We start from the raw sequence: 10,776 nt of genomic DNA, 5'->3' as shown, positions 1-10,776 counted from the left end.
AGTGAAGGCAAACATGGGTACATGGATGGATAGATAGGTGGACAGGCTAAACAATTAGGTATGTCTATGAAAGAGGGAGTGTATCCAGGATCATATATAGGGTTGACAGACAATTGTCCTATAAGCTTATGTGAATGATCAGAATTCCCAGGTGTATAGTAGAGCTGACAAGGGGCAAGGTTGGGGGTCACAGTTTGGTCATAGCCAGCTACCCAGAGAGACCAAGTAGTTGCCTGCTTTCAAATCCTAACTATGCCACTTAAAAATGACAATAGCATCTAAAACTCACTTCCATCGAGTCAATTCAACTCATAGCGACCCCTCCTTGGCTTCCCAAGGCAGTTTCTCTACGGAAGTAGATTGTCCAGTCTTCCTTCTGAGGAGTGGCCGATGGGTTTGAACCACCAGCCTTCTGGTTAGCAGTCAAATGCCTTAAGCACTACACTCCAGAGCTCTGTGTAATTGTTTTTCCCTTAAATTTAACACATGTGGTAGAGTGTGTCTATTAGGATATTGTCTTTGAAATATGTTCAGGCTGATATACAGTCAACTTTGGTAAGTGTTTTATTTGTGTTTGAAAAAAAATGTGTACTCTCCAGCTGTAAGGCACACCATTCCATGTATGTCCATTGTGCTTTTCAAATCAGTACCCTTTCTGTCTTTTGAGGTCTATCAATTACTGGAGAGCCCTGATGGTGCAATGGTTAAAGAACTCAGCTCCTAACCAGAAGGCTGATGGTTTGAAGCCACTAGCTGCTCTGCAGGAGAAAGATGTGGCAGTCTGCTTCCATAAAGATTTGCAGTCTTGGAAACCCTATGGGGGCAGTTCTACCCTGCCCTATAGGGTCACTATGAGTTGGAATCAACTCATTGGCAATGGATTTGGTTTCTGGTATCAATTACTGAGAATGGCTACCCACTAGGATGATAGACTTACCTCATTTTTTATTTTGTTTTGTTTTGTGGCTTTTGGAGAATTTTTGAGTCTATCTTACAAGTTTACAGTTGTGATAACTTCCTGGTGAATTTAACTTTTTTCATTTTCTAGTGATTCTTTTCATTTGTATTTTTGCTTATAGACTATTTTATCTTATATTAGTATAGCTACACTAGATTTGTTTTGGTTTGTTGGTATTTTTTCCCCATCCTTTTATCTTAACCTTTCTGTGTCTCTATGTATTAAGTTTGTCCTTATATATAACATAGCTGCATTTCCTTTCCTATCCATGTTCTTGTTTTCAAATTAAAAACAAAACTATATAATTCACCTGCTGTGTTTTTTACATTGACAGTGCCTCTGATATGCTTAAGGAGCTCTGATGGCACTGTGGTTAAAACATTCAGCTGCTAATCAAAAGTTGGCTGTTCAAACCCACCAGCTACTTCATGGGAGAAAAATGAGCATTCTGCTTCTGTAAAGATTCTCAGCCTTGGAAATCCCATGGGGGCAGTTCTACTCTGTCCTATGGGGTCACTGTGAGTTAGAATCGACTCTATCTATGGCAGTGGGTGTTATTGATACATTTGATTTGTTTCTATCATCTTTTGAGTTGCCTGCTTTTTCTTGTTTATTTTTGGCTGTTCATACTTGCCTTAACTTGGATTGATTCCTCTTACCTAATTTCTATTCTTTTAGTGAATACCCTAGAACCTTTAGTATACATACCAAACAAATTTAAAGTTAAGTAGTAGCTCTACTTTCTTCCCAAACAAGGCTCTAGGCATACTTATAGGAAGAAAGATCTGAGATCTAATTTCAAAAAAAGAGCCAGTGAAAACCATATGGATTACAATGGTCCAGTGCTGCTGGTGCCTAGGCTTGTTGTGAGTCGTGAGCCAACCTCACAGCAGCTAACAACAACAACAAACAAACGTTCATTCATTTCAGTTGGCCTCTCTCACCTTATCTACTGTCATTGTCCAGAGCTTTATTTTCATTTTTCACTCAATAAACTGAACATCATTATTGGGTTTTTGACAGTCACTGGCAATGCTTACGTTGACTCACCAGGTCACCATGTTCACTACTCACTATTCCTTGCACCGTAGGCCTACCCTCTAGAACCATTTTCCTTCCACCTGAGTTATTTCTTTCAGAAGTTTCTATAGAATGAGTTTGTTGGTGATAAAAATTCTGTTTTCATATATCTTTTAAGTGTAATTATTTTCCCTTCACTCTTGAAAGGTTCTTTTGCTGAATACCCAGTTACTGGGTAATAGTGATATTTCCTCTCAGCATTTTCCTCTGGCTTCTGATGCTGCTGCTGTGAGTCGGAGCTCAGCCCAGGTCTGTGTAGGTTATCTCCTGTTGTTATTTTCTTGACTATTTTAAGATTACCTCTTTGTCTTTGGTGTTTTGAGTATTTTACAATGTGGCTAGGTATGGATTTCTTTCTAACATCCTGTTTAGAATTTCAAACCCACTAGCTGCTCTGTGGAGGGAAGATGAGGTAATCTACTTCCATAAAAATTTACCACATGGGAAGTCCTATGGGAGTCCCTATGAGTTGGAATTGACTTGATGGGAGTGGGTTTGGTTTTTTGGTTTTATCAAGAACCAACACCAAGCAGAGCCACTGTGAAGCCAGGTGGTTATGATATTTCACTTTTCTGTGCTTAAGCTCAGACATCAAGAAATCAAAAACTGTTAACCTGGAGAACAATCATTGACATCTGACACTATGGTGTTGACCATAACAACAACAACAGCAACAAACCAGTCTCTCTCTCATTTTATTCTTCAAGCAGCCAGAGAGAGCCTCAAATTTATAACTTGTTCATTATTTCTCTTCATTTTTGCCAAAGTGACTGACTTGAAGAAGCCTATTAACATTGTCCTTAGGCTATGTTGACTCATTTATATTATAACATTCCTTCTTATTAATTCTTTTTTTTTTTCCTCCCACAATTATGGGGTTTATTAGGGAAGTAACAGGGTATAATTCAGGATCATGACTCACAACAAGCCTAGGCACCAGCATTACTGGACCATTGTGATCCGTATGGTTTTCACTGGCTCTTTTTTTGAAATTAGATCTCAGATCTTTCTTCCTAAAAGTATGCCTAGAGCCTTGTTTGGGAAGAAAGTAGAGCTACTACTTAACGTTAAATTTGTTTGGTATGTACACTAAAGGTTCTAGGGTATTCACTAAAAGAATAGAAATTAGGTAAGAGGAATCAATCCAAGTTAAGGTAAGTATGAACAGCCAAAAATAAACAAGAAAAAGCAGGCAACTCAAAAAATGATAGAAACAAATAGAACAACTCAAGGTACAGTTCTTTGATCAGGACAGCTTCTTCTCAGCCATGCCACAGGCACTCTTCTCTCTGGTCTTGGCCTCTTGGCCCTGCTGCCCCTTTGTCTCTGCCCTGTGCAGGCAAGTATAAAAAAACCCTTTTAGCTCTCTTGATAGGTGCCCAGAGAGGCACCACACTCAGACAGCAAGCCTCCTGCCGAAGGCACCCTGCTTTCTCACTCTACGGGCCAGAAAGCCCACTGTTCTGTCTTGTGGTGGTCTCTATTGCCTCTGCTGCCACTGTTTCTCTGTTCTGCTTCTCGTCATCTTTCACCATCTCAGTAAAGTGTTTTACTTCTGTCTCCTGGGTTGAGGAGGTTCAGTGCAGGGATCTCAGGTCCAAAGAAGGTGCTCCATTCCTGGCTCTTCTTTCTTGATGGTACCGAGATCACCCTTTCTGCCTCTGGGATGGCTCACTTTAAGCCTCAAACCAAAAACCAAACTCACTGCCATTGAGTTGATTCCAACCCATAACAACCCCCATTGGGTTTTCTTTTCTTTTTTAATGCATTTTACTGAAATATAATTTATGTACAGTGAAATACACAAAACTAAAGTGACATGAGTCAATGCCTTTTTTTTTTTTTTTTTGAGTGTTCCCTCCCCTCCCGTCCCACCCCTGGAAACCAACAAAGAAAGTTTCCCTCCATATATAAACCTTTCCTTGACCCTCCACAACAATGACCTAATACTATATTTGTCCTTCTGTGATTGACTTATTTCACTCAGCATAATGTCCTCCAAGTTCATCCATATTATGCAATGTTTTGCAGACCGTACATTATTCTTTAGTACTGCATAGTATTCCATTATGTGTATGTACCATAGTTTGGTCATCTACTCTTCCACTATAAATCTTAGAGATAAGTCCCTTGCCAGATATGTCATTATCAGCAAATATGAATTTGTTGCTGTCATTTTTGTTACGTGCTTTTTCATGGTGTCGATTTCTTTGTTCCATATAATTTTCTATTTTGAGCTCATTTTGTTTATGAATCATGCTATCACTTCCTTCATTGCTATTGTTTTAATATTTTCTGAATATTTACACTGGTCCTCTTTTTTGATGTGAAGGTTTATCATTTTTCTTTGGGGTTACACTGTGATTTATAGTTTTCTTCCAAAGTTTAGAACAGTCCATTCTATCTTGTAGTTGTCTTGACATCCCTACCATCTAGAAATTCTATAATGACACAGTTTTTTCCCTCTTTTTGTTTGTAATTGTCCTCATTTGTCAATTGATGTCTCTGGTTCCCTGTTTACAATCTCATAGGCTTACTTACTTTGGATACTTCCATAGCTGGGTTGGTTTCTGGGTTATATCATCATGTGTGTTGTTGGCTGTTGTTGCTTCTCTGTCCAAAGGACTCCCTTTAGCATCTCTTGTAAGGTTGGTCTGGTTTTAACAAATTCCTTTAAGCTTATCTGGAAATGCCCTAATTTCACCATCATATATGAGGGATAGTTTTTCTGGGTTCATAATTCTTGGTTGGAAATTTTTCTCCTTCAGTGTTTTATATATACCATCCCATCGGCATGGTTTCTGTTGAGAAATCCAAGCTTAAGTCTTATTGGTTGCCCTTGTAGATAACTTTTAGTTTTTCCTGTGGTGCTCTCATCATTCTTTCTTTGTCTTTGGTTTTGGTAAGTTTGATGATGATATGTCTGGGTGATTTTATTTTGGGGTCTATCCTGTTTGGGGTTCGTTAGACTTTCTGAATGGATATATCTTCATCTTTCATCGTACCAGGAAAATTCTCTTCCAACAAATCTACAATTTTCTCTGTGGTTTTATTTGTCTCTTCCTGTTCTGGAATTCCAATGACTTGTCGGTTATTCCTTTTGATGGTATCCTACATGAACCTTAGGCTTTCTTTGTTTTGTTTTGATCTTTTTTCTGATTGATCCCTTTCCAAAGAAGTGTTCAGGTATTTGCCTTCAATCTGCCTAATTCTGTCTTCCATTGAATCAATTCTACTCATTTGCCCATGCAATGTCTTATCTATTTCTGAAAATTTAGTATTAATCTTCTGGATTTCTGTGTGTAGATTTTGTATCATTTCTAATTTTTCATTTATTTTGTCATTTTGTTCTTGTATTGTCTGTTGAAATTGTTGTAGGGTTTTTTTCTCTGTATTTTCCTTGATCTGTCTCTCAATTCATTGAAGATACCTAAATATAATTCTTTTGAATTCCTTATTAGGGAGTTCTAGTGCTGTGTCTTCCTCAGGGGTGTGTTTTGGGTCCATATTCTGGTCCCTTGTTTCTCCTGCTTTATCTTGCTTCTTTGTGTGGACTGTGATGCTCTGTTGTCTCTGAGGCATTGTAACGTTTTTGTGTTTATATTTAATTGGTGATTGTATGTCGGAGTGACTTGTCCACAATTTTCGTTTTCTTTATTTTGTTTGTATGTTACCTATGCAAGCAGGGTACTATGCTATGCTGCTCTATTTGCTAGTGGGCAGCACTTATACACTCACCACCTATCAGCCTCTCGTATGTCCCTGCCACCCTTGGCAAACAGAGCCCATTCCTAAGTTCCTGGAATCCAAATGAGGATGCTATCATTTTAAAATCCAAAATGGTTGCCACTTGTAAAGATTCAAAATGGCTGCACCCTCGGTCACTTTAAATATCCAAAGTGGCTGCCATGTGTAAACAATCAAAATGGCTGTGCCCTCCGGACAGCAGAAAGTCAACAGCTCAGGCTGTCTCCTGCCTTGCTGTTTCCCTTCCTAGTCCTAGGCCACCAGCGCAGTCATCCCTGCAGCCCTTGGTGACCAGGGCTGATCATTTTTAGGTCAATTCTCAGGTCCCAGCACCACTAGGAACTATTCAGGCTGTTGGTCCTGTCGAAGTAGCTGACAGTCCGCAGCTCTGACCATCTCTATACTCACTGTTTTTGTTAAGGTTTTTCCACTAGTTGGTGCCTAATCCACTTCTGTATAATTCCTTTCAAAGCTCAGGGCTCCAAGATTATCTTCTGTATTTCTGTCAATTGGTTTTTTTTTTTTTTTTTTTTTTTTGCTGAAGAGAGTTTGTGTTGTTTGTCTGCCTATTCCTCCATCTTACTGGAAGTCTCTCATTAATTCTCATAAGGAGAAATATCCAATTGTTTTGCTTCCCATTTTTCATGAGTAACATGTTCTGGAAACCTAAATATAACCCTGTAGGTTTCTTCAGTGATGGAATAGCAAGGGAAGCCAAGACTTTGATTATAGAACCTAGTGGTTCTTATTGTTATTTGCTATTAAGTCCATTTCAACTCATGGCAACACCATGTATTTGTATAGTAGAACACTCTATATAATTTCTAGTAGTAGATTATTAGACCTGTCAGCTGAAGTGCCTCTGGGTGGGTACAAAACGCTTACCTTGTGGTTGATTATTATCGACTAGCAGCTATTTCCCTGGTGTGCTAGTTAAGGTTGTGTGTCAACTTGGCTGGGCCTGATTTTAAGTGGCTGGGCAGCTGTTGTAGTTATACCCCACGATGAGACTTGTAATCAACTCCATGGTGGAATCTGCTGCAGCAGCTGAGTAGCTGCTTAGGGATGTGGTCTGCTTCCAGTATATAAGAGAAGTTTTGGGAAAGGTCTCTAAGATTCTTGGCATACTAGGACCCTACATGTAGCTGAGTCTTTAACTCAGTGGCCTGCCATGTTGTCTGCTGATCTTGGGACTATTAATGAACTTGAATTAGTGGCCTGCCATATTGCTTGATAATCTTTGAGATTGTGCCTTTTTGCCAACCTTGGGTTTGTCAACCTCAGCAGCCAGTAGCTACCTGAGTGAAGAGAAGCTGCCAGCTCCAGTGGGACAGGAACAAGAGGCAGAGATAAAGCCCATGGTCGAGGGGCCTTCACACAGCCCCTAGAGCTGGCACTTTGAACTCGGACTTCTAGCCTCCTAAACTGTAAGTGATTAAATCCCTGTTTGTTAAAAAAAAAAATAAATAAATCCCTGTCATCAAGTTGATTCTGATTCATAGAGACCCTCTTTGGGTTTCCGAGGCAGTCGATTGCCCAGTCTTCCTTCTGCAGAGTGGCTTGTGGTTTTGAACTACCAATCTTCTGTTTAGCAGTCAAATGCTTTAGGCATCGTGCCACCAGCTCCTTCTGTTTGTTAAAGCCATCCCATTTGTGGTATTTGCTGTTAGAGAAGCACTAGAGAACCAAAACACTTGGGAACACATTCAAACAGAGAAGGATTCATCGTTAATCAAAGAAGAGATGAGTAAATAATCTCCTTATGCTTGCATATTTCTCACCTGAAGGGCAACAGGCCAAAATCTCAAACCAGGTAGTTTCACATGAGCCAAACATAAAAGCAGAAAAATGGGACTTTATTTTTTTTCCTTCTTTTTAAATGAATGCTGTGTTGTATTTCTAGTATAGGTAACATTTTAAATCTTGGGAAATAGTTATCTCCTCATTCCTCCAGGCCACTACAGCAACATAATGCAAACACAACTCTTTCTTCAATCATGAAATTGCAGCAAAGAATTTCATGATTAGGTTTCTCATGCAGCTGAGAAGAGGCTGCAGACTGAAGGACCACTTCACCCTAAACTTGTGAGGTGGTATCCCATGTCTTTTTCCATATAACCTTGCCTTGTAAGATTTTACAATAATGCCCTCCAGCTGCTGCTCCAATGATTGCTTTTGCCAGCCTGTCCCTTGCCTAATTATTCTCATCTCATGTGGTCTTAGTGGACTGATTGCTTGCCTGTGGCCACAATAATAAGATAGTGCTCAAGATGGCAAGAAGAGGTGTCACATTCACAATCCAGATTTTTCAGAAACTGGAAGTTCTGGCAGCACTAGTCCCACACTCCTGCAGAGCAGGGGCAGGGTAGCAGGCACCCCTTACAGACAGAGCATGTACTTAACTTTCCCTCAGGCCCACTAGCCTACTTCATCCATATAGTAACACAGTGGTTAAGAGGTCACTGCTAACCAAAAGGTTTTGGTTTGAACCCACCTGCTGCTCTGCAAGAGAAAGATGTGGTATTCTGATTTTATAAAGATTACAGTCTTGGAAACGCTGATCAGGCAGCTCTTCTCTGTCCTATAGAGTTGCTATGAGTTGGAATCAACTCAGTGGCAATGGATTTGGTTTGGTTTAGTCACAGGCAGATGAACCTAATCCTAACTGAGTCAGAAGTATAATATCCTTATTTTACAGTGGTGGAAACTGAGGCACAGATAGTGTCAGCAATTTGTCTAAGGTTACACATCTAGAAATGACAAATTTGGAATTTCAACCTAGGTCAGATCCCCCATGTATACTGTAATGTCTGGTAAGGCCATCAGAGTCTGTCAAATTGACTCATATGGTTCCAGTTTTTGTTTTAGTTTCACAGAATTTCTAACGATGAGAGATTAGCGTAGTACCTAAGGCATTTGACTGCTAACCAGAAGACTGGCAGTTCAAACCCGCCAGCCACTCCTCGGAAGGAAGGTTGGGCAATCTACTTCTGTAGCGATACTGCCGCGGAAACCCAAGGAGGGGTCGCTAGGAGTTGGATGTGACTTGATGGCAGTGCATTAAAGACACAAAAGTACATGAAGAAAATATCAAGTTAGTATTATATACGTGAATAAAATCTACTACATGGTCTGCCAGAAGAACAAACAGATCTGTCTTGGAAGAAGTACAGCCAGAATGCTTCTTAGAAGCGAGGATGGCAAGACTTCATCTCACGTACTTTGGATGTGTTATCAGGAGGGACAAGTCCCTAGAGAAGGACATCATACTTGGTAAAGCAGAGGGTCAGTGAAAAATAGGAAGACCCTTAATGAGACGAATTGACACATTGGTTACAACAATTGGCTCAAACAGCAAAGACTATGAGGATGGTGTGGGACCTGGGCAGTTTTTTCTTCTGTTGTACATAGAGTTGCTATGAGTCAGAGCCAACTTGGCTGCACATAACAACATCAAGTTACCTAGAGGTTTTAGATCATGATGTATATTATGTCACATAGAAAGAAGGTTTTCTAAAACAAGAATTTACTGAGGTGTATCCAGAAGAAAACACAGAGAACATGCAGAACACAGAATTGTGAGTTTAAACAGTTTTAATGTCTCTTTTAAATATGTTTTAGTATATAAACATACTTTGAATTGCTAACTCTGGGCCGTTTTCATAAGCATTCTCAGTTTGTCACGTTGTTTCTTGTTAGGTGCTGTTGAGTTGATTTTAGGCTTACAGTGACCCAATGTTACAGAATAGAACTGCCCCACAGGGTTTGTAGACTGTGATCTTTACAGGACCAGATCACCAGGGCTTTTTCATGCAATCACTGGTTGGGTTCAAACCTTCAGCCTTTTGGTTAGCAGTCTAGCACTTAACCATTATGCCACCAGGGCTCCTTTAGTTTTTCAGATGAAAAAAAAGACAAACTTGTAGACATCAAGTGAACTCTGACTCATAGTGACACTATAGAACTGCCACATCCAAAACCAAAACCCACTGCCACTGAGTCAGTCATAGCAACTCCCATGGGTTTCCAAGGCTGTAAATCTTTATGGAAGTATATTGCCATTTTCGAACCGCCAACCTTGTGGTTAGCAATCAAATGCCCGAGGCACTGTGCTACCAGGGCTCCTTAGAACTGCCCCATAGGGAAGTTATATTTAGAGTTAGGGCTCTGCAAAATAAAACTCCTTCAGGAAAAAAATGCTTTGATTTATTTAAATGTATTTTGGTTTTTGCTACCAAAACCATTTCTTAAAGAGGGAAAATATACATTTGCAATCATGCAAACTGTGTAATGCAACCCAGCTTGGTTCCCATTTGAAATTCAAACAATCTCTTGATGCCCTCAATTTCTTTTCTTAACAAAACAAGCAAACAAAAAATATACCAGATCTTTAAAAATTAGGAATGAGCTAGCTTTAGGCTTTGATGTTGCTAAAATTGAGCTAATTTTTTCAAAACCTTGGTCTCCAGTTTTACTTTAAAATAGTGTAATAGTACTGTCGATTCTTTTCAGCCATCTTGTTGCCAGAAGGTTCTGGTGTTGCTATGGCGACAGAATAAGGAAAATGTGCTTGGATGCATAAATAGTGGTTAACGTTGATAGAATTCAGTCTTTACTCTTCTGAATCTCATCCACAGACAAGCAAGATCATTTCAATTTTGCAGAAGGTAGTGGAAGGAAGGGCAGGAGAACTGAGACTCTGGGCCAACTGGTGACACATAGTCACTCACACATCCAATCGGGCACCAGATGGAGTCCCTTCTTCCTTGTCAGTCTCTGTGATCTGTCCTCCCACCTTCTGCAAGGCTGCAGTTCAAACATGTAACCCCTTTTCTGATAGCCTCTCAACTTGTTTTGAGCCCCACCCCCTTCCTCTCATTGTTTCTACCTACTGCTTCCAAAACCCTTTCAAAACATACACCATAGTTTCCTTTTGCTTACAAAGCAAACTACTAACTTTTTCAGTCAGTATGCAAGGCACTTGTTATTTT

Source organism: Orycteropus afer, unplaced genomic scaffold (genome assembly GCF_000298275.1).
Source record: "Orycteropus afer afer isolate SDZICR_OR568_19922 unplaced genomic scaffold, OryAfe1.0 scaffold00035, whole genome shotgun sequence".
Lineage (NCBI taxonomy): Eukaryota > Metazoa > Chordata > Mammalia > Tubulidentata > Orycteropodidae > Orycteropus > Orycteropus afer.
The sequence above is the reverse complement of the archived record's forward strand: the minus strand, read 5'-3'. Positions refer to the sequence as shown.